This window comes from Struthio camelus, chromosome Z (genome assembly GCF_040807025.1).
Source record: "Struthio camelus isolate bStrCam1 chromosome Z, bStrCam1.hap1, whole genome shotgun sequence".
Lineage (NCBI taxonomy): Eukaryota > Metazoa > Chordata > Aves > Struthioniformes > Struthionidae > Struthio > Struthio camelus.
The window spans coordinates 8,255,821-8,280,825 of NC_090982.1; the positions used below are offsets into that span (position 1 = coordinate 8,255,821).

The 25,005-nt window shown below is 38.5% G+C and overlaps 1 protein-coding gene across 3 annotated transcripts in view; it reads left to right on the forward strand.

The window, feature by feature from the left end:
• GLIS3 (GLIS family zinc finger 3) overlaps positions 1–25,005 on the forward strand; it is a 171,288-nt gene that overhangs the window by 46,985 nt on the left and 99,298 nt on the right. The window lies entirely within an intron of this gene.

Here is a 25,005-nt window from a genome sequence, read left to right on the forward strand (position 1 = left end):
TGCAAGGAATCTGTTCCAACCTGTGTCTAGTATAATGGTTTTTTTACCATGATCTAGAGATTTGTTTGCACAACAGATAGGGGAAATTTCTTTTTCTTTCATTTTTTGTACTTAAAAGTGCCACTTTTGTTCAGGAAGAGCAGATATCTTCCCAGATTTTGCTTTTGAATTTAAAGGGACTGTTAGAGAAGGCATCTCTGAGGGAGCACCTAGTACGTCACAGCACCAGGAAAACTCTTCATCCTTCCCTTCCCTTCCGGCTTACCAGAGCCTAAACTCAGGCTCTCTGTCTTTGAATATATCCTTCTGTATTACATTATATTCCCTTTTCTGATCTCTGGCTATCTTAGCTCTGATTTACCATTAAATTCAGTTCCTCCGCGAGGACTTCTTATCAACTTTACGGCAAGAGAGGGAGAAGCATTATTAGGAGTCAGGAAAGTAATTTTTCAAGAACAGGGTAGAGAGCAATACACTGAAGAAAAAAATGAGGCAAACATGAGGAGAGGAGTGAGGAGAGACCGTTCTGTTAAGATGCTGGGTAGAAATAATGAAAGAGCCCTGAAGAAAGAGTACTGCAAGTGCCCAGGGTCTTTCTAGAGGAAGACATGTGATGTGGGATCCAGTAAGACTGGGGAAAACATTGCATTAGTAGCATCTTCTATTGCTTGTTCTACCTGTTCAGAAAGGAGGCTTACGGTGACTTTCTCGTTATTGTGAGGCCTCTCTGAGGAGTCCTCAGCTTTTAAGGAATCGACATTCACTGATGAGAAATGTCACGATGTAAGTGCATAAGGTGCTTCAGGTGATAAAAGTTTTGAGCTGATAAGCCCTAAATTAAGTGTGTGCCAGGTCATGCTGTGTCACAAAAATGAGAAGTGTCTGTATTAGCTTCTAAAAGAATTGTTGCTGTCATGAATATTAATGAGTGTGATTAATTTCATTGAATTTCAGCAGGTGGTGCTGGATAGTGCCAGTCAGCTTGCATGTTACAAGCAGCAGTCGTGCTTACCTTGCTTTCACGATTAAAAGTGTAATGAAATAGAGAGGTAGAGGAATATTCTGGGTAGCATGATGTCCCTCACAGCATGGGTTTAAACAGGTACATAGGCACCTTTTCCAGGGACAGGCAGCAGAAGCAGCTTTCATTGGCAGGTTTTGAGTGAAACAGTTATGCTTTTTCCCTGCCCATTTCCCAAATGGTGTGAATTTGGGAAAACATATTAGTTTTTTTAATATCAAGGACAAAAGTCTATCAATATATTTAGGAAACTGCATCCTAATTCTGCCGAGCTTCATACCTTTCTTATGACACAGTGAAATTTATGACCATATCAGTGTAATTTGAGGTTTTAATGAGGATTTAGGGGAGGTAATAGGAAGGATAATTTGGGCAAGACCTCTGGTAATCAAAGGCAGCCAGTTAAGCTTGTCCCACTACGTAAACTCTATGTGCATTGATGGTTCCTAACATTTTTACGTGTTTTGCAAATGAGAAAAATCTTCCTAATAGGCATATACTGAAATGTGTCTTAGTCAGTGCATTTATCATGTAATACTAGTTTCTGTGCAGCTGTGTGTTGGAGTGCATTGCCCTACACTATACTGTGTATTTGCCTGTTTCACGGTCCCAATGGATTGGTATGATAATATAGTAAGCTTTACAAGGTTTCGGTAATATGAGGCCAGGGATAGATTGCAATATGAGGCCAGAGATTCAGTAATGTGAGGCCACAATTAATATAACTTCTAAGTCATATTAATTCAACATTGATAGAGACAATGCAGATCAGATGCACAATTAATTATAAACTAAACTTCAGAAAATCAGTTTATTCTCTTGTATGATCACTCTGTGATGACTAAATCATACATTTGAAAAGAGCCTTCAAGAAAGGCGAGAACAGCAGTGCTTTATTTACTGTATAGTTAAAATCAGAGCCAGCTAGAAAATTCTTTGACCTAAGTAGCTGTTTTCTCCAAATGTGAACTAGTTTCTATTTATTTATGTAACAAAAATCTGAAAATGTGATAAAGGAAAGCTAAAAGTGCTATGGCAGCACTTGTTCCTTCTGGTTCTGGATGAGCTGTCTTTTCTGATTCTGAAAGATAAAACTGTTGTGAGTATTAAGCAGACAGCAGCACACAAAAACATGTGATGATCCTTATCAGGAGGTCCAAACTATTAAGTGCCCCCAAGGTTAAAAATTCAGATCATACTTGCCCCATCATACAAACTATGCAACAGCGAAGGAAGAAATTGTAGAGGAATATTTGCATATGAAGAAGAGCTTGTTCAAGGGTAATTAGTGGAAGAGGTTTGCAGTCTGATGGACTTGTTCTTTATTGGTGTTTTTCTGTGTAGCAGCTGTTTTTTCTAACTTTAGCTGAATTTAATGTTGAAGCTACATCTGTAGATTAGGGTTTTGGCCTTTTGCTTCCGGTATTCTTTCTCTGTGTAGTGAAAGTCCTGGTGAGTTATTCACCCCTGCCCGTTTTTGGAAGAATGGTTTTTGTTCTGAAAAGTGCACTCTAATGTCAAAATTTATTCATTCCAGGAAGTCCTGCATTTTATTTTATGCGGGAAGCCAAAGTAGATGACTACATTGGCCTTGCTTTGTTATGTGGAAATCTGTGAAGCTGAAGAGTACTTGCATGCGAGGCGTCTCCCTTGCAGTTGACTTGTTTGTAGTAGAAATTCCATTAAACGTTTATTAAAATGTATAGAGCTTGAATATTGATTAAAACATCTATCAGGTTCTACTCCAGCACACTGCAGCTGTAAGTGCCTCTTACTTCTTTACAGTAACCTCATTTTGAAAACTAAAAGAAACTATTCAGGAGACTATAACTTACAGTTAGTGTCCACTTCTAAACTTCTTTCTATAAATGTAGGTATATCATACTCAAATCTGGTGTATTTATTTATTAACCTACTTATTAGTTTTTGCTTAGAAGGAAATGTGTTTCTAAATAATAAGTTTAAAAAAAAACAAGTTGGGTAGATATAAAACTACAAGGAGAAGTGAATCAAAAATTGATGGTGAAATGCAACTAGTGGTTAAGATAAAAATAGTAATGTTTGCCAGCAGTTACCACACAGCAGTATCTGAGAGTCCCTCAGATTTCCTCTACCCTAGAAAAAAAAACAGAATTTTGTGGTAGTTGTGGAAACCCAACAGTAATAGTTGGCAAATGATGACCTTTTGCTCTCTTTGGCTACACCTGTGAGCTTTTTTTCTACTCAGTGTTCCTTCTTTTATAGCACATATTTTTTGTGCTAAAAGTTCAGTTGCCGTGTGTGGTATTTAATTAACTTTCTGTTATGCTAGGCAAACAATAAGCTTGTAGTATTTACCCTGGTTAAAATAGCAACAGCATAGTGTTAGAGATAAATTTCAGACTCTCTGTTTGCATTTTCATTCAGGTATAATATGAATGCTTCTCAGTTCAAACTGAAATTTTTTTCAAACTGAAACATTTTTACTTTCGGTGAGCCCTGAGTTGTTCTTCAGCACAATATCATGAGTAGTATTTTGAAGTATGGGCAGATAATACTACTATATTTCTTCTTTTTAGCCCAGCTGCTTAGTGTGATTTAAACAAATAAACTTAACAGTAGTATCCTCATATCAGATTTGAAACAACATCAGTAGAACATCCATTAAATATGGAAAATGTCTTGTCTTTCAGGAAAATATCCCGTGAGACACCAGTCTAGTAAGCACATGAAACAGAAGGTGTGGTTAAAGAAAAATAATCATAAAACACCTAAAACACTTGCATAATGTTTGTATGAGGCACAAGTAAACATCTTGGGGGGAACTTGTGTGTTTAGATAGATATGTGTGCATTATTTGAAGAATATCTGCCTAGAAGATGGTGCTCCAGATGAAATTTTGATTAAAAACAGTAATGCGTTTTGCAAAAATGATTGGGAATTTTTTCCACTTTGAATCCATACTAGAGTGCCTTCATATGTACGACAAATGTTATATATGGCATGTGCTATACATGCTATGTATGGCACATACTACTATTTCTTGCGTATAGGGAAAGGATAAAGCAAATCCAGTGTTGCACTGAATAATATTTGCTATAAGAAAACCTGATTGGAACCTCTTCTGAGATATCCATTGTTGCAAGAGGTCCTTTAAATGCAGTACAGAGAAATAACCTGGGATAAAAGTTGTGGTCCCTCGTAGCCTGGTGAAGTTCTGTTCAAGTCTTGCCAAAATGGAAACTATCAAAAAATCTGAATGTTTTCTTCCTTCCATACCTGCAGAAGAATTTTGGAGGACCAGCTGAGTTCCAAGACAGTCTTAAACAATGTTGAAAGAACATTAGTTTAATTGTAGATTCAGGCTGCTGAAAGTTAGAGGATGCCAAATTTATAGCTGTCTGTAGGATGCTAAATTTCTGCCCATTTTTTCATTTGTTCAGTAAACTAACTAGAACAGAAAAGCTGTGGAAAAAGCAGAAACTTAGGAGTAATTAAACTACATCATGGGTTATTATATACACAGAAAGGCTGGATTCGAATTTGCAATGGTGTAGCTGAAACTTCCTAAGTTTCGTGAGTTTGTGCAACCTTAGCATACTGATTTTTGTTTGCAGTGTTGTAGGCTGTTTAAAAGGAAAACGAATTATAAAGAATTGCGGGTGTGCCTGCACAAGCTGTGCACGGCTCAAACATGTGTGTGATCACATCAAATGGCATCTAGCCCAAGCTAATAATTCTTACCTCTCAGCAATGGTACTAATGTTCTTTAAAATCATTCTTGCAATATGAAATACGTAATGTGGCCATAGTTCAAAATTTAATGATACTTTTTCAAGCTCTCAGAAGTCTTGCTATGGCTGTTTTAGATACCCAACTTCCACTTCAGTTCAGTGGGCACCTAAATGGTTGTGGTGTCCAAAATGCCAGCCTTTAATACCAGCTCACCTCTTCATGCATGCAAAAATGCAAAGCAAATTCCTTCCCATGTGCAGCTGTAGGGCTGGTGGCAGTGCAAAATAGTAGCTGTAGTACTGTATTTTCTGTTGTAGAACACAATTTGTGAATTTTCTAATGTTGCTGTTGTTGCTATTGTTGTTGTTTTGTTAATAAGTTCATTTTCCTGTTAAGTATTTGAACCAGGTTCCTACCCTACTGGTCTATGCAAAATAAAGATCTATGAATATTTTTGAAAATTTTAAATTGCTTCTATCAAACTGCAAATAAATAGCAAACTAAGAAATAAGTTAGACTTAAAAATCTCTTCTATCCAGTTTTGGATTCCTGAATCAAAATTCATATCTCCCCAAAATTTCAAATGCTTTAGGGTTTTTTTAAAAAAAAAACCTAGAATTTTAACTAGAACATTATCTGAATTGAAACCTAAGAGCTAATGCTGAAGTTTTAATTTTGGACTGTGTCTGTGTGAAGTATTTGGAAACTGGATTACGCTCCAAGCCATAAAATTCTTTTGGATAACCTGTGCTCTAGTCTGCTGGTTTTACTCTGCATTTTCAGACAGCCCCTTGATAGCTGGAGTTTTGTCCAGTACCGAATGAATAAGTTATGAAGCTTTCTGTTTACCGGCAGAAAAGCCTAACAGTATCTGGTAGGAAAAGAGGAAACCCAAGTCATGATACAATCACAACAGAAACAGGCAGAAACCATTCTCATAAAATATGATTCTAATATAAAAGGTAGTAAAAGAGAAGGAGAGAGCTAGTTAATTGATGACATTATGTATTGCAAAGTTACTTCTTCAAAAAAGAAATACAATTTTAAACAAAGGTAAACAAACTGTCAGCTTTTACCCAGACTGTTGATATTGATTTCCGATGGATTAGAGTTTTAACTAGCGCTTGTCACGCACTGTGGAAAACTTTGCAGGCACCTAAGTCTAAAGGTTTACCTGTGCATATAGGCTTTTAAAAAAACAAATATTGAGCATTAATTATCATAGAACAGTTATTAGTTTATTTGTACAGGATAATTAAGAAATGGGGAAATACCACATACTTTTTGTGCACCTATGTTTTCACTAGTTAAATATGTTGCAAACCAAACGCAAATACATTTCGGAAGGGTTTAGAGATATTAAGGTACACAAGGACATATTTTTTCAGCATTCAGATTTAGCTGAAGATGTTTTTACTCATATTTAAGAGGATCTAAGTGATTTAATGTTTAAGGAATCACAAGAAGGGACTCGTCCTGTGAAGCTGCACACAAATAGTCTTGCAGACTTCAGTGAGCGTCTTCCAGGCTGAATCCTGTAATTAGTGACAAACAACTCAGTGATTCCCTTGATTTCAATGACACATCTCAAACACAAATTTACGCACATATTTACACCTTTGGGCACCACAGCCCAAGCATTGAGGAAAACAAGAATCAGCTTGGTTGCCTCTGATCCCTCAGACAATTATGTTTTACTGCCCTTCTAGCCTCAGTTAGCTGAGGTGGCCTTGAGCAGATGCTAAGAGCTTGTGCACGTTTACAGGTAGGCACACCACGCAGCAGATGTTGCAAAGGACTTGGACCGTGTGAGGATTAAGCGCTGTTCAGAACGTAGTTATAGTGGTCACTCCCTACAAATGGTTGAAATAGGCTTCTTGGATGTGGATATTGCCAGTTCACCTAGTGCACTGGGGTTCTGTATTAGTTCTGCAGTTGCTGTTGATCTGGTGTTAACAAGGCTTAAAAAACTACTTCAGTACTGATTTAATGCTTCCACATCTTCTGGATTTCTGAAGGCAGCTGCATGGAAGCAGGGAGATCTTTTTAGGTGTGCTCCCTGCAGGGGTACGGTCTGAGCCTAGGTGGACTGCTGAACTAGGTGGGAGGAGGAAACTCCAAAGTATGGGCTACTGAGGATGCCAAAAGCATTTTATCTAGCACTGCCACGGGACAAGGTCAGTTCTATTACATGCACCTGGGTTCACTATGTATTGTTAGAACCGCATAGTAACTGTTTTCTGATTTCACCTTTATCTAATCAGGTGATTGCTTTTTCTATTAAAGACTGTTTTGATTTAGGTGCGGTACTTTGCTACCGTCATTTTTAAGAATATATAGCAACGTTATTCCTTGAGCATTCAGATCTAGGGAGTTAGCATGGGTCGTTACAAAGTTCAAGGTCACCAGTGAATCATTTAGAGATATGTCATTGTGGTAAGAAATTCCTTTTTAAGGGCTATTAAAATATTACATGCAGAAATATGCAGCTCCTCATCTGTTCATAATGTAGCTTACTTGGTACAAAGAGTTGTTATAAATAATTTCCCTCCCTCCCTTCTTTCCCTCTTTGAATGCTTTCTATTGGTCATGAACTGGCACAAGCTCAAGAGAAGGATGACAGCATGCCTCTCTGGGTACTTTTTGTACCTTTCTATAAATACACTGAAACAAAATTAAATTGCTTTGGCTCTTAACTATGTTCTTTACTGGTTAACACTTGCAGAATTGCCGCCAAGGATGATCGGATGTAAACATCATGCAATGCCACTATTCTTCTTCAAGGTCTGTTGTGCTGCTGATGGATGTATTTTCCTACTACCATTCAGATTTCTGTTTGACAAAATTACAGCTATGCAAACAAGCTTATCTGGGCTGACAATAAGAAATCATTGATTCTAATTAGGAGCCATCACATAATAGGGAAAGACAAGGTTTCTTTTGTTCAATGAGAAACCCACTTTGCCTGCTTACAAAAATGCATGGATTTCTTTCCAGTGGCTTTACATAATTAGTATGACAAAGTTTCAGTCCTACGATCTTGCAGTTTTTAAGGGCATACTTTCAATCCTACTTGTCAAAGATTGCTTAAGATGTTTGATGGCAATCTGTCCCAGAAGTTGGTAGATGATTTGAGAGTGAGATCTGCTTTTTTTTTTTGTCTAAAGGAGTGGGCAATGCACTCATAAACTGAATTATGGAGTATTGTGTTAAAACTGTTGAGATTATTGGGGCTGCTCAGCTCTGACTGACTGACAAGGACTCTTGGTTTTTGATTGTCTGGGTCAATGTGGTGTGAATCCATCTTGTAAATCACGGATATGAACTGCTAAGTCGCAACACTGGTTTTGCATCTGCACCAGTGAAACAGGCTGATTATGGCAGAACTTGTCAAGAAAAGAGACATAGGGGTTGAGTGAATACTGTAGAAATCGTTCTAATTGATAGCTCTGCAGGCACAGTGATTTGAAATATGCAAGTATGTCACAGTGCTTTCCCTGACTGTTAAACTCAGTGAAAAAATGAATCGCTGTGAAGCCTGGGCTGGGAGCACAGAGTCTCTATGAATCAACGGAGAGTTTGGCTCCAAATTGCAAGCAAACATCAACCATCTGCAATTTTGCCGATCCATTTTAACTGTGAGAAGGTTCTCAAAAGTCTGTCGTGTAATCCGTGAGAGGTGACAATTCCTCTGAAGACAGAGGTCTGCTAACTCTGCTCCCCATTGTCACAAGTCGGTGAAAGGTCACTGAATGCAACTCTCATCTCAAATGATGAGTTTATTCCCATTATTTGCATCATCACACATCTTGAAAAATCACTCTTAGGTGATGGCCTCTGTGGAAATGCCTCTTCTCCCCTCATTCTTGAGCCACCCACAATAAAAAGCCTCAGAGTTAATACTTTCATTTCCTTTATGCTTATCAGTGCCCCATACATAGAGATCACATGTTGCAGATGGTCTCTGCAAGGCTTAGAAGATAACTGGAAGGAACTCATCACAGCAGGTTCTTCTTAATCTCTTTACTTTTTATACTTCTTTCATCATTTTAATACCTGGTTATACTTTTTTTTTTTTTTTTTTGCTTTTATGTAAGGAGAGATGTGTCACACACATCTGTCACCACAGACTGCATGGGCTGTTTCTTGCTGCTGCAGTTTGTTTCACCAGAGGGAGAAAGGAAGGAGAAAGTTGCATCACGTGACTCTGACATGCTGTCACAAGGAAGAGAGATAAAAATGAACATACCAGGCTTTAAATCATAGATGGTGAGAACCATACACCAAACTTGGCTACTCCTATTTTGTGCATACCTGCAACTTCTAATTTTTTTCCCCTTGATTTTTAATTATCAGCCTTTATAGGCTGGATTAATTTTGTTTTAGTTGCTTACCCTGGAGATTACTCTTCATGTTCATTTCTCTTCTCTTGAAATTCTGTGCAGTGAGGGCAGGCCATAGCACTAACCTTGGGTATGTGGCATTTTGGTCTATTCCAGCACGTACCGGGCAAGCTCAGAGTTGGGGCAGAGTCAGCACGTATCTCTCTGCATAAAATCACATAGGCACAATCTGAGTCAACCTGTGGGCCTCAGTGGACAAGCGTGTGAGCTATGGTAGCAGAACCAGGGTCATCTTTCTTAAGTTCTGAAGAATATCACAAACTCAGGTTTTATATTTTACTTCTAGATAACACTGGTGAAGCAAGAAGAAATTTTCTGCTGGTATTTTAGAATTTGGCTCGTTACTATTGTTTTCATATATCTGTACCCTGCACTGCTATGTATTTCATGTTTTTTCATATTCATTTTATTGAAAAAGCATCTCTTTAAATAAGGAAAATCTATTTTTAATCCCTGTATATGATAAGAGTAAGGTGAATTAAAAAGATTGAAATTTTCCAATCTGTAAATGATACAGGGGGTTCTTTTCTTTAATTTGTTCAATATTTTGGCTTGCTTGACCAGACAAGCCAACTTTCCAGAAACTGCATTTTTTTCCTCTGAAGTTAAAAGTTTAGGAAAACATGCTATTCCTTTTAATGAAATGTTTGTTAATGAAATAATTTATTAACATATAGGCTTTTCTTTTTAAGTTGTTTAAAATCTTTGCAAAGAAAATGATGTTTTTCTTGATGCTCGGAAAAATAGTTGTCCATTTTATAAATTTGCAGGAATTTAATTTTTCCAAGGGTGTGACCTGATAAAACATTGATTCATTGCCATAACACCTCCCCACAGTCTTCACTTAAAAAGAAATGCAAACATGAAAAAAAATATGTAAATGTTTTATTTAAAGTTGTACAAGAAGCTGTGAAGTATTAGGCCTGTGTAGAAAAGACCTATCTATTTTGGGAAAGCTAAAACAGAAAATGAAGCATGTATATCAGATAAGGAGCAGGAACAGCATGTTACGTTTGTTTATTTATTTGCTTTGAGCATTTTCATCCATAGTAGCTGGAGGGATAAGATAAAACCCTCTCTCCTGAGGTTCTGTCTTCTGTTGATTCCAATCATACCAGAGTCACAAGCAATGTTAAGATTTTCCTTGGTCACTTATCTGTCTTTGGACTGTTGATATAAAGAGCTGAGGAAGGACTGACTGCTCAAGCTAGGAGTTTTGCTTTTATACTGCTTTTAAAAGAAGTAAGTTCTGAAAGCGAGAAAAATGTTCACCTTAACATCACACTTTGGGATGAACAAGTTGTTTTCAAATATCAAAAATCACCTATGATGTGCAAGCACAATTTGAGGTCTGACCAAAAAACTGGCTGTGGTTTTGATTAGCTGAACTGCAGTAACTTGAAAAGTTCCTGTGAAGTGTGGCTTCACTTGCTGATATGACTATAGACAAGATTGCATTTTGTCAGAAGACAGGAGAATCTGTGGATGTGGGCATTCAATTTTAAGTTATTGCATTACCAGAGCTTATTACTTTCCACCAGCAAAGCTGTAGTAAATCACCATTTCCAAACACAGCCCGCTCCAGCTTCTAACTAGCATTTATGCATCTCATTTTGCAGTTGGAACAATCTGGATATGTATCCGTGGTTAAGTACTATAGCTCAACTAATACCTCTTAGTAGTGCCTCGTACATGGTATTACCATACCAAGTGTTCCTATCTTGATGACTTGCAAACGTACCCTGTGACTGTATATTAGCTAGAATTGTCAGATACAGACTTAAACATTGTGTGTGTGTGGTATTTTTAATCCTCATTTGCAAAAAGTTTGGCAATTTTCATAGATCAGCCCCATTTTTTAATGGAAAAATTCTGGAGCATATTGCGATTGCTAGGAAAAAAAAAAGGCGGTTAGGCTTGGAAGCATCTTTTTCCTAGTTAAGCATGACCTTGTAAAAATGTGCTTGAACCTACTGAAATACATTGATTTTTCATAATGCAGAAAGTGGAGCTTTGCTGTAAACCAACTGTTTGTCATGAGTAAGAGCTTTGCATCTGAGTTGAGAAATGAGTGGAAGGGGCAGGGAAGCGGCAAAAAGCTTGATTGCTATTCGTACAAGAAAAAGAGCCCAGCTTTTTCTCCTGTATTACCCGTGGAGCTTTGAACATTTCACAGGCAAATAGTTAACCGTCCCTGTAACGTGGCCACCTGGGCCAAGAAAGGAGAAAAGATTAGAGGGGGAAATGTCATTAACACTTGGAACAACTTGCCAATGGTATTCGGTAGGTCGGGTGGAGTTTCTCATGCCATTGTTCCATTATTCGAGAAAAGTTAATGAGACGCAGCCTGCCAAATGTGCAGGTGTATGGTATATGACCCATACACCTATATCTCAAGGAATCCATCCTGGGAAACATGAAGTTTGGCTCTCTACAGAAGTGTGTTGGTTAGAGTCCGGTTTTGAATGGTATTTTTCTGGAAAAAAAACGCTATTTAAATTCTGGTTTTCTTTGATTTGCTTCACAAGGTGCATGCACACAGATGTTTTGATTTTTGGGAACTGCAGGTTCAGAAACCCCCACTTGTCATTTGTTATAAATATGTCTTCATAAAATATCTTCTGTGTAAAACATGCTGGCTCCATTTACTGGAACAGCCAACAAAATATCTGAATTTTGGCTACTGGACAAGTATATGGTCTTCATGGTTTGCGGTAATAAAAATATATTAGCCTCAGTGGAAGCCTATTGTTTTAAGCGGTGATATTTCAGAATCTCCATGTGGTTTTTCTCTCATCTGTTTGGAGGATCTGGCGTAGAGATGACAAAACACTGATTAGATTGCTGGAGGTGTATTGAAAAGTAACCCAGTTTTAGGACATTACAAATATCTAAGTTACAAGACATTAATTGTTTCACAGGAATAACAGATTTGTTTTGAGAAACCTGGATGATTCAGAAATATTGGAACAAAAATCAAGTAGTAAGTATCACATTACCCCCTGGAAATAACTAAAGCTCACTACGCTAGAGTTTTAAACAAGAATCGCATCTTGCTAAGCTTGCGCTGAAATTCCAGTTGGCAATTGGAATTGTACTTTTTAAATAAAGCCTTAATAACAGAACAGCAAATGCTTTCCTGGCATTTGAGTTTGTCTAATAAAAATGGCTGTCACTGCCTGGCAACATCTGTCTCTTTTATACGAATCTTAGAGTATCCGCCTAACTCTTTGATTTATGAAGATATGTAACATATATTCTCCTTTTTAAATTAAGATCTGCCATCAATGATATAAAAACAGTTCTAAATGTTGAAGTTTTTTCAAAGTTCGCTGTACAAATCCATCATATGGCAAACTTGTTTTAAAATGTAAATTAAGTTTTTCCAGCAAGTTGTAAATAGGAAAAAATGCCTCTGTGTTTCAGGGGCTGGTGACCTCTGAAACAGAGCAACAAAGCTGATTTCTCACTTTGGACAAGAGTATTGATGGACATCAATAGAAATGACAGCAGCATGGATAAGTGGCTTTTCCTCGGCTGCCAGTGTACAATAGTAACTAGGAAACTCAGCTGACACTGAAGTAGTATTAATTGCTGACTTTTTCAAAAGGCAAGTCTGCATTGTGTTCTGTCTGTTGAAAAAAAATGTTGTAAAGGCCTTAGTTTGGAGTCAATTAATCTCCTAGAGTAATTTGTTTTCCTGATTCCATTGCCAGATGTACTATCCAGGTACAAGCCACTTTTTGTGGCGGATAAAGAGACTTAGCTGATAAAGCAGTTTATTATGTTTCTCTGCTGTGAAGTGCATTGATCTTACTCACGGAAAATGTTAGTACTTTCTCCTTTGTTTGAACTGTACCTCTATTTTTCCAGTAATTGTTGTCTCCGACTTAGATCTCATTAGGATTATGCCAAGGTCACTGAATGGCATGTCAGCTTAATTACCGTAGCTTTCAAGCTGAGCAATTCTGACTCACGACGAAGAATTCACAGTTTGGTAAATGAACAATCTCAAATCTTCAAACCACATGCGGTGCGATACATAGCTCTTGGCAGGATATGATCCCATCCGACACTGAGCGGAGACGGTCCTCCTCGGCTCCGGTGAGCTCCGCTCACAATGCAAAAGCACTTGAGGTGCAGCAGGATGGAGCCTCCCAAAGTGTGGGCCGTAACTTGCTGGTTTTGGCAATGTGATTTTAAGCTGTTCACAAGTGACTAAGAGTCCTGTTATCCCTGCTGAACAGCTGGGTAAGGGTGGTGAGATGTGATAGGGGTCTGGTAGCCTTAATGGGAAGGCATCTGTTAACAACCAAGTGACTTGTCCGTGGCGAGCCGTGAAGCATCCTAAGTCGTAAACACCCCACAGATGACATGATATGGTTGTGTCTGTCCATCTGGTTAAAGTCTGGTTCCTGAGGAAAGGCATAAGCAGCCTGGATGCTCTTCCCTAGAAGTTTCTGTGTGTTAAAAAATGGCCCCAATAAATAAATAAAATGGGCTCCAATACCTTTGATCCTTTTCCAGCTGGATGATGTGGGCCATATAGGAATTATATTTTTATTGAGATGCAGCTCCCATTTTTAGTGGTCTTTTTTTGTGTGTTTTGGGTTTTTTTTAACTCTATGTTTTTCTAAACTGACATCTGCAAATATTATAGATCAGACTGCCACGTGCTTCTATAATGTAATTAGCTTTACTGGCCCTTCCAAGGTCTTTTGCTGTAGCACTTATCTGCCCAAACATCATCAGGTGGACCTAATAAAAATATAACAAGAAGGAGCAAAGCAGAACTTATAAGCAAACAGAATGTTTTTTCTTGCACTTCTGAGCAGATACATCAACAAAGATTGTTTTGTTTATTCTTAGAGTCTTATTGTTTATTCGGATTTGAGCGGAGTTAATTCATATGTTCTTGAGTACAAGGGGAGAAGAGAGAAAACTGCATTTTTCCAGTCAAAACTAAATAAATAGCTTAACCATTAGATTATCCCTAAAAGTAAAATATGTGAACTGTCTGGGAAATCTGGAAGGGCAATAGGGATGATCAGGCCTAGGCAAAGGTCAAGGCAAAGTCAGGTGTCATGGTCAGGGTGAATCATGGTCCAGATCGCATAAGTCAAGAAATGCACTCACTGAAAAACTATATCAAGAGCATCCAGTGCCCAGTGGCTGAGACCAGGCATCTCAGAAGTCTGTGCCATAAATTGGGATCTGGGCTAGAACAGAAACCGAAGCAGACCTTGAGAAAGTGGCTAAAAAGCAAGAACTAGAGCTGAGCAGTCAGGAATAGGAGATGGGAACAGAGGTCCCAAGGGAGGACCAAGGGTGGTGTAGGGCAGGCGGGATGTGTTGTCCCAGGCTACTCAGTCAGCTCCTCAGGCTAAATCTTAATCTCTTGGAATACTGATTTATTAGAGCATAGCTGTGCCCAGCTATATCCTGGTTACATCAGTGTAAGGTGGTTCCCAACAGAAAAAGAGACATGGCCATGTAGCTTCATATGTCTGATTGCCTGGCTAGGACAAATATGGAACTCACAGAGCAAAGCAAGTTTTCCCACAAAATCTAACTTTCTCCTTGGCCTCATCTTCTGTGGATGTGTGAGAGTCATGCTTTACAGCAATGGTTTGCAATCTTTTAAGTGTCCCAGTCAAGGGAGGAAGAAGGGACTGTACTGGTTTTGTGCCTGATCCATTTTTCAGGCATGTTTGCACAGGTTTGTGTCTTCTCAGTGTCATGTATACAATCAGCATACATATAATAAATAATCCTGGAACATTTCAGTGGAAGGAGAAGGAGAAAATGACTGTGTTCATATTTTTGTAATGTTTTGTCTCTTTAATTTATTCTTAGTAATTAAAACAATAGTCTATAAAACTGCAAAGTAAGTTCACAAAGCAGGAGTACTGTGGCTTTTAGTTTAAAATGCACATAACTGTAGACTCCGACTTCTAAGATACAAAATTTTTCCGAGATACATTTAATATGAGTTCTGACCCTCTCTAAAGAAGCTAGCAACAATATAAACCAGTAGCATGCAAGTCATTATGGTCTCTGTTTCAAGATACTCTTGACTATAGGCCTACATCATCCTGTGGCTTGATTTCATTTTCTGTTAAATTAGAGCAGTAGATGAGAAATCTCACAATTACTTCAATGTAAATTATATAGCTGAATTCCTAATTATCACATCAGATGTGAATGGTGATTACTGAGTATATTTTGCTAGGTTGGCTTGGTAATATACAGCATCAATACTTACATGCAGACTGTTGATAGTTGATACCAAACAGCTTGTGCAGTTCAATGTAACCTGATGCTTCTTGGGACACTGATGAAAGTCTTGTGAATCTTTTCATTGCAAAGAGTTTCATTATACTTCTCAGCACATTCTTCAAGATGGTTGTCAGAAGAAGTAGGGTTTCTTTAATAAATCTGAAGCACGTAGAATAACTCCCAAGTCAGCGGTGGTAACTTGATATTTCTGCATGACGGTTTTCAGGTTGAGTGCTTATCTTCTTAGAGGTCAGGTTTATTGGTAGTTAGAGCCTTCAGTGTGTTGAGAATTTCATTTTTGAATCCTCTTAGGTTCTTTACTCAAAGAACAAACCATGCAGTATTTTAATTATGTTTATGGACTTAATATGATGTGGAAAACACTAGAAAGTGTGTTTGGTAGGTCACTTAATTGATGCTAGCAACAAATTCCAATTTTAAATTGCGATATGCACCTGACAGCAAATTAAGCAGAGGTAATAGATACGTTACTGGATTTTGGCAAAGTGTCCACTGTGATTCTCACTGACCAAATTAGAGCATGTGGTCTTAGCAGTTTTCCCTAAGAATACAAGTCTGGCCACATTGATTACTGGTCTAGGTGGTTACCTCCTTTTTGGCATCATATATATAGAGAGAGAGCATCTTCAAATGTTCCCTAGACAGCTGTCTGAATTAAAAAAAAAAGACTTGGTATCTCAGGAGTATCTTTCTGAGAAGCTGACTGCACAAAGTTGTTTAAGAAGTAAGGAGCAAGTTGCTGACTGCCCTTATCTAGAAGATTCACTGATATTTTACCCTTGGATGTTTCTGATTCAGGGTTATGTAATATTAAAACAAAGTAAAGAACATGCCTAACCAAAAGTCTGAGTTCCCTGAAAAGTTGCCATTACACCAGAGTTAAACCTGTGTAGGTCCATAACTTTCTGCATCCGCAAGTAGAACAATTCAGGACTCATTGTGCAAGTCATGAAAGAAAAAGAACAAATCACGTCCAGATTCGACTGTGAATTTTTGAAGTACTTTAGTTGCCTGTACTTGGAACGGCAGCACAAGGTTATGTCACTTTCAGGGAAGGTTCAGGGTTCATCTTCTCACATCTCTGCAAAAGATGGGTAAAGTTAAGTGGGTTTCTAGCATATATGCCTTCCTCTCTGTCACTGTTAAAATTTTATATTCTGGGTGAGAAGAACGCGATCTTTCTTAGGAAGCAGAGGAAAGGAAAGTCTGTATGTACTTAATATAAGGTTTTACTCATATGGACAAAAAGTGATGGTGTCATAGCTGCATTGACACACATGGTCCTCTTCAGCCCCACTGTTGCAGCTGCTCCTGGACAGCAGCCAGGCCTGCAGACAACACCGTTCCCTGCAGGAAGGCTCAGAAACAAGGTGCACGGTGCCTCCGTAAACTCCCACATCTCATGCACATGGCTGCCTTGCTAGAGTGGTGAGCAGCATCATGCCAGCACCAGGAGCCACATCTGCCCCTTCCCTGCTGCCTTGCTCCCTGGGGAGGGACCTTGTCCCCAGACGATGACAAGACTCTGCTCTCTGCAATTACTTCTCTGTATACGGCCTCCCAACCAAAACAAGAAAAACAGGTATGTTTTCTTTAAGACTAAAAACTTGCTCACTCGTTGAGGGAAGAACTTGAAGACTATGTTAATAGTGCCATCTGGTGACATTTCACATAACTCTATACTATTTCTCAGGCTATATCATATTTAATATGATTTTTTTCCCAATAAATGTGTCAGTATTTTCTGTCATGGTAGTAAAGTAAATAATGGACTAGATCTTCAAGCATCTTTTAGTCTTTAGTCTCACGAAGCACTTTTGAGGCTGTATTCTTCCCTACAGGGTAACGCTTTGGACACCCCAGCCAGGACAAAAGGGCATATAATGTTTGCTTTGCTGCAGATTTCCCACTCTAGGAAGGATCTCAGACAGTGTAGCCTTGATAACACTTAAATAAAAAAACTTCTTGTAACTATTGACTATAGTATTCTTTATTTCTGCCAACACCTAGTTGAGTGCTATATCAGGTAAGTGTAGAAGAAGCCAAAGAAGACTTCATTCTAATGGGATACATCAGTTGAGATGCACATGCTATCACACACACACACACACACACACACACACACACACACACACACACACGCCAAAGAGGATAGACAGCACATGAATATTTGCAATGCAAATTAAGCCACTGTGTTACATTATAAACACACAAACTGAGAACACTAGTGCTTTTAGCACTTTTTTGTGATGTGAGTTATGTTTGTTTCCAGCTGCTCCTAAAGGTGTCACGTGATGAGGCAGTGACATTAAAATTAATGTCTATAATTTTACCTCAAAAGTGGAGGGAATCTAGAAATTTCTGGACTCAGCAAAACAGGAGATGACTATTGCATTGCATTTCTAACATGTCTTTTCTTTAAAGAGGAAATGTCTTAGTTGAGTTTCCAGAAGGCTTTAGTGTACTCTAACTGTCTGATGAAACCTACTTTCACATCTGAAGCCATTAGAGCTTAATAATATGAAGAGAGGGAGCAAATAAGCCATGTATGTATGCATCACCAAACTTTAAAATTCTTAATTTCTTTCAAAATTTAACGAAGAGTACGAATCTTATAGTAATCCCTATTAAGAACTGAGAGCTCCAGTTAACATTCAGGGAAACCTGGAAGCAGTGCACAGTCAAGGATTTTGAGTGAGGTATACTTTCTTGTGAGATTAAGAATTCAGATGATGTACTGAAACTTGCAAAAGTTCTGTGTAAGTGTTTTCTCTAGCATATAGGATAAAGCAAATGGCCTAACCATCTACCATGGACTAGTGTGTTGTAAAGAGTGACAACCTTGAGCCAGTAATTTATGGCTAGTTGAAGTATGCCTTCCAGAAAGACATTTAATCTTGACTTGAAAACCTCAGGAGGTAGGAATCAATACTTATACTGGTAATTTGTTTGCGTGGTTAATTGATCTCACTGTTAAAAAAGTGCCTTTTAAAAATTTTAATTTGTAAGGCTTCAGCTTTTTGGGCATTAGATTAATGCTTTTCTACTAAATTAGTCAAGTGAAGTAATAAATAAAGTATACTTCAAATAGCAAATAAATACTTCCAAGAACTGAAGATCAAATCTTAAGGACTTATTCAATTAGTAGTCCAGTACGATGTAACTGAAAAAAATATTTTTCAGTCTACATTTTTTTTAATAAGAGAAGAGTGTTTTAATTGTTAGTTTTCTGTAAGCCTGTCATTGCAAATATGCACATCTGATTCTCCTTTGCAAGGGTGTTCCTCCCAAAATATTGTAGCAGCTGCCTAAAAGTCTCCTTTTTAAGCATAGTTTAACTGAATGTTATCAATACCTAAAAGGTGAGCTTACAGTCTGATAACAGGCTTTGAACTCTGAAACAATTGTTAAAATAGATTTCAAACTGATGATAAAAGATTAAAGAAACAGGAAGGTGCTCTTAACATATATTTTTAAATTATGTGAAAGATTCCATAGACTGTCAATAATGACTTTTAGGGTGTTTTCTTTCCTTAAGTTGTATAATTGACTATTTGACAGCATGGAACCAAACTCTTAAAAAGTCCTGGTAAACCCATTGACTTCTATTGCAGTTAACGCAGGTGTGAGTTCTTGGTTTGAACAGCTGAATTCAAATGTAAACGACCACAATATTTAAATCAGTTGAGGTGAATGTTGGTGAGGCACCATATTCAATGGAAGAATTTGGTCCTATGTTTACCATGTAAATTAATTAAAATCATGTGCAGTGTTGCATCTTGTATTTTTTGAATTATTTCCTTGTTTTCTTTGTAATACATTACGTTCAGTTACTTTAATCACATGTTTTCTGCTCAGGACGCATGATGACAATGTAGAGAGTTATACAAGTCTTGAACTCGTGTACAGTCCATTGTTACAGAATAGAACTTTATATTGGCTCGGTGGCCTTCCTCATTTGTCGATATATTGGACAAAAGGTTTGCATATCAAGACTTTTTTTTTCCAGATGGGGTCATTAGATGTATCTCTGACTAAAACTATAATACATCATTGTATTATTCTGGTGTGCAATTTAACTGCCTGTGTTTCTGCAAAGTCCAGCCATCTTAAGTAAATATAATTCACCTGAAAGATGCATTGCTTTTTTATTCTGCTTGTTGGCAGTAAATGGAAAATGATGCATTGTTCTTGTGTTTGCTGGAGAAAAGATTTTTCTCATAACATTGAATATCTAGCTTAGTGAGGCTTGTCACTAATTTAGCAATGGTTATGTACAAATTCCTGGCGTGTGAGCCTGAATATGTTGATTGTCATAGTCATAAATCTAGTCTGGTGTTCATTCTTCTTGTACCAGATTGATGCTGTGCCAGGAGAAGCGATGGGATTTATCTGAAGGGGAATAAAGAGTCCCCTAGCTTCCTGCGAAGTGATGTTAGTTCAGTTTCTGTAGGGTCTTGTCAGGACCCTACACCCTACACCAGGTGGATGTTTGAATCAACGCAGTCCCTGACTATCCGTATCAGCTCTCTTCTGTTCCTGAGGGTGTGCACTGTATTTATGAACACCTTCCCCAAAACGTGTCGTAGCACTCTAGTTGTAGTCTACCCCACCGGCATGTCCAGGATCCAGGTGGTTTATCCAAGGCTTCCATGATATTTGCATCTGTGAGCACGAGGAACACGTCTGGCCCATTAACAGGGCTGGTATTTGTGCATTTCAAACTTCTTCTTCCATACTGCCAGTGTAGTTGTCCAGAGCGTATGTGCACAGTCTCATTCCTTTTTATGTCTTCTTGGGTCCTGATCGAAACTCAAAGTCGCTAGCGGGCTGTCATGCGCATTCTGCAAGACCAGCTACATTTTTCAGTGCCTACCTGCAACGATGGCAAAGGCAACATCAACAAACCCCACGGTGGGAAAGTGAGCGCTGACACTTTCACATCTTTGCTGTGGCATGTGTCCAGCACTGTAAGTCAATATTGGAGAGCAAACAAATAAGAAGAAAAAATGCTGTGAGGAATTATACATTATTTTAAATAGAGTTTAGAATTTTGTTTCTATAATGAGTGTATTTAATCATTCAGATTAATTTTCGTATTTAATTTCCAACATCAACATTGAGACTGGATATGTTTTTAGAACATACGTTCTAGTTAAACCGTAAGTTAATGGGCTGCATAAAGTTTGCTTAGAACGTAGGGAAGGATAATTTCCTATTCTCAAGAAATTACTGCTTGAATATCTGTGGGTTGCATAATTCAGGACGCCAGTCTGGATGGCTATCATGATCCCTTCTTGCCTTAAAAATTATGAGTTGCCCAGCTGATATTTTAAGTAAAGTGGTGCTGCAAACTTTGTGAACAATAGTAGTCTTTGCTTTGTCAGTTCAGACATGTATGAGAGAAATTGTCTGGTTTAGAAAATTAATGTTTGGGATACTAATCCTTTGGGCCTCAGGATGGAGACGCAGATTCCCCAGGAAAGCGAACACACTCAACTCTTCTGCCCTCTTCCTAGTCAGCAAAGATCGTACTGCTTATATCCCCTCAATGTTCACATTTTTTTTTTAACTTCCTAGTTCACCTGAGTTGAATTGTCCAATTCCAGTAAGCAGCTCTTTCTACCGAGTGGACAAAGTGATTACATTTTTTTTAAGTTCCAAAAAAATACGTTTGTCTTGTTTCACAAATATGATCAACTATCAATGACAGAGTAGAAAAGGCTACTAAAGAAAGTAGAAATAGCTGTTTCTTTTCCACCTGCATCACTTTCCATCATGCTGCCTGTTCACTGTATCAGGGGTGCACATGTCTCTGTGTGTGTGCACGTGCATCTGCAGGCTGTACAGTTTTTAATTTTCAAATTGACTCTAGCCATCTCCCAAGGAGCTGGACACGTTTTGCTGTTGTTCAGGCATGCTTCTCCTGCAGGCTGCTTAATCAAGTCTGCGTATCAGAAATGTCTGCTAATCATTTCTTTCATGTCAGCTTTAAAATATTTGTCTTCAATAGATTTGTCCAAGAGCTTTTGATGTTGTTGTTGCGGATGTAGCATATAGACTAGGAAACTTTTTGGCTGTTCCCATTTAGAGATAGGTTTGCTTTCTTTAAAAGAATTTTTCAGATTCTCCTCAACTTACATCACTGTTTTGTTTTTTTAAAAATACTTTGCTCCTAACAGTATTACCTCATCGAATGGGAAAGTAATGTTCATAGGGCTAATCAATATATGTCAAAGACCTGCTGATGCAACTGCACACAGTTGAACAAATATTTGAAAAAATTCAACATTATTTATACTGTCATTCAAAATAGGCTAACAAGTCCTCAAGCTAGCTTGTCCCTGACCTGATATGGCATGTGCATTTGTATGGGAAGAGCATAAATATCCTGTTCTTTTTTATATGCCCTGTTTAAAGGGCCAACACAGTGTAGTCCCAGAGCAGACCAGGCTTAGTGCATTCAGAGCGAACATTTTAAAGGATGGAGCAGCTGTTGTATTCTCTTTCTGCCTAAAAACATCATAAAAGTGCTCTGGGAGCCAGTTCTCCCATCAAACTTTTCTATGCCACATCTATCTTTTCTTCCTGCTCAGAGTTGATTCCCACCTGCTTAAACAGTTCTCATACAGGTGAGCTCAGCCACATACAGTAAGAGAGCAGGATTCAGTCTGAAATTAGCTGATTTTACTTAGATTTGAGAACATGCTGACTTCGTTTGTGCAGAGTTTGTTCTGAACTATAAATGGATATACTAAAGTGCTTCCTGTTATTATTCTCTCAGAATATCTGTCTCTGTAAGAACAAGGAAATGATATTGGCTGATACTTACAAAGTAGTTCTCATTTGGAAGAATCTTGGAGTGTGTTAACAATTTTTATATACAGAAAGGGCTTGCCACATATCACACGAATCACATCTCTAACAACAGTAAAAACTATTTCTGGGCTGGTTAATTTCCTAAGTCCCCTGATAACACACCGTGTACTAACTCTAAACATGTTTTTACTTCTATTGTGAGGACCCTCTGCTTGGCCAAGTCAATAGTGTTGCGTAAATCATTCATATTCTGTTTGTGCTGCAGACTTCAATCATCACCTAAAATGTTATTTTGTTCAGAGAACAGTGTATATAAATGCCAAACATAACTAATCCCTGGACCCTAGGGTACTGTGATTAAAACTAAATCCAATCTGTATTCCTAAATAAATTTATGCATCTTACACAGCTGCACTGATGATAATATTTAAAGACAGTGAAGTATATGTCCACCAAAACTAAAAGTAGCTTTTCACTGCTGCTTTTCGCTGATCCAACATCCTCAGGAAGGATATAGTAGGTACTCTCAGGCAGTATCAGGTAAGTGTTTGTGATTTCTTTCTTGTGACCTGGTGTTTGAGTAGTGTATTTCAAAGTGGAAAAAAGTCCTAACAGACGAGGATAAGAAGGAAGGATCACTATGAAAATAGATGTGAAGACTTTTTTCTGTTTTCCATGGGCTGCTGCTTTGTGGGCGTCTTCTTGCTATACAGGCGCTATTTGTACCACAGACTGTGTGTCTGGAACGCTGCACCCTTTTCTTTTTGCATATGGTGGTCTTAATGGGGTTCTGTTGACTGGAAGCCACTAATTTACCCCATTACATGGTTGAGAGAAACAATACTTGTTTTCTGCAGGGAGGTTTTAGTGTGTGGGTTCAGCCCCCTGATGTAGCGGCAGTTTGGGTCTGTCTCCAGTGTGCTAGCTGTGGTGGACACTTGTGATCGGCCTCTCCTGTCAGCTTCTTCAGTAGCTCCTCACAAGTTAGATCCAACTTTGAACTCTTCAGAGTTGAGTTCTGCTTACTTCAGGGTGTGGGTTTAGCCCAGAGATAGGAAGCAGCCTCCAGATTTTCTTTGTCTAAAGAGCAAATCTTCTGTCATTTGTACCTCAAGACTTTTTCATCACAAAAAAAATGAAGAAAACATTCAGCTTGAGTTGTTCACTTAAATACGTGCTTGAAGATGTACGTTTTGCCTCTCTGTAGGGTGTAAATGCAGCTTTTGATCCGAGTCAGCAGAACATGCAGCTCCACTGCTGGCTCCGTTGCTCCAGGATCTCTGCTACAGGACTTTGTCTCCTGTATCTATCCAAATGTGCTTTTACTGAATACTGTGCTGCACAAAAATAGAAGCTTTTATCTTGACCTTTCTTATTTTGCAAAGAAGGAATTAAAATGACCCTTTATGGCATGTGAGGTAATTCTTTGCAAAGTATGCAACCAAATATCTTGCTAATGGTCAAGTACCATTACACATTTAAGACTTACTTCCTATGTGTGGTCTGTTATGAACCAGTTCTTGAAGATAATTGAATGCTTACTGTAGACTCTTAAATTTTAGTGTATGTTTGAGTATTTAGAACAAAAAAATGCTCACTGCTTTGAGGATGCTGAGACATTAAAAACTGTGATAAGACAGAAAGACTTTAAAATTTATTCCATATTTCCCTTTGGAACAAGAATTTGAAATAAGAAAAAACAGGGCAAGGCAGTTTGTGCAATCAATCTCTTTAATATTCACTACTGCAGAGTAGCTGCCTGCTTGATGGTTACAGCTGAAACTCCCACAAAAAGTAAGTCACACACAAGGGAGAAATTAATGTGAGTATGGAAAGTGGGGGGAGTGGAGCCTTATCTTGAACAAAAAATTGCCACCTGTCTATCACATTTCTGACAAAATGTTGTTTAGCCTGCAAGGATGCGATCATTTCCATAGATGTGACTTATGGGCTGGTACCGTGCTACATTTTTTTTATCAAGAAGCATTAAGTGTTCTTTTTAACTGACTGATGGATTTTCCGTCCTTATTGCTCCCCTTCATCCTTCTGTATAATTAAGTATACCAACACAGAGGCACGTACCCTAAAAACTCTCTTCTACTCAGAAGGATTGTATTCTTGCATTGTTATCTCAGAGGGTGTCTTTTCTATGAAGCAAAAGCATTGTCCGTGGGGAGAGGCAGTAGGGGATGAAGGAATTTACATGACACCGTGGGCTTTGAGTGGGCCCTCTGCAGTGACTCAGAAGGGAGGAAATAGACATGATTACGTGCTCACTCTCGTTTTTCCATGGTTCAGATTCAGAGAACCAGCTTTGTTCAGGAACGGCGCTGAGGCATGCAAGTTAAGCACACACTGAAGTATTCCTTGAGTCAGCGCCCATCAGCTGTGGAGGAAAACGACTTGCTGTAAAGCTGTTTGTACTTCTGCAGCCCTGTGGAATTAAATAACTTGTTTCGGTTCAGGAAAGGCAAGCCATTAGAGCCTGATGTCACCGTTTCTCTCTTACGGTTTCCCTTTGACTTTAGGAGTGGGGTGACTTTAGTCCTGCTCTGTGGGAAGCTAGACGTAGGCTGTCTCTCTGCAGCCGTGTGTGTCCGTCCTTGTGTCCATTAGTGTGATTGTGTTTCTCTTCTGAAAACCAGGTCCAGTGCAAATAGGTGCTGGAGCAAACATCAGCCTTCCTGGAAAATACCGCTCAGCCACACTTTGTCTCACCTTTCTACTAGTGTACTCCTGCCTCTGCTT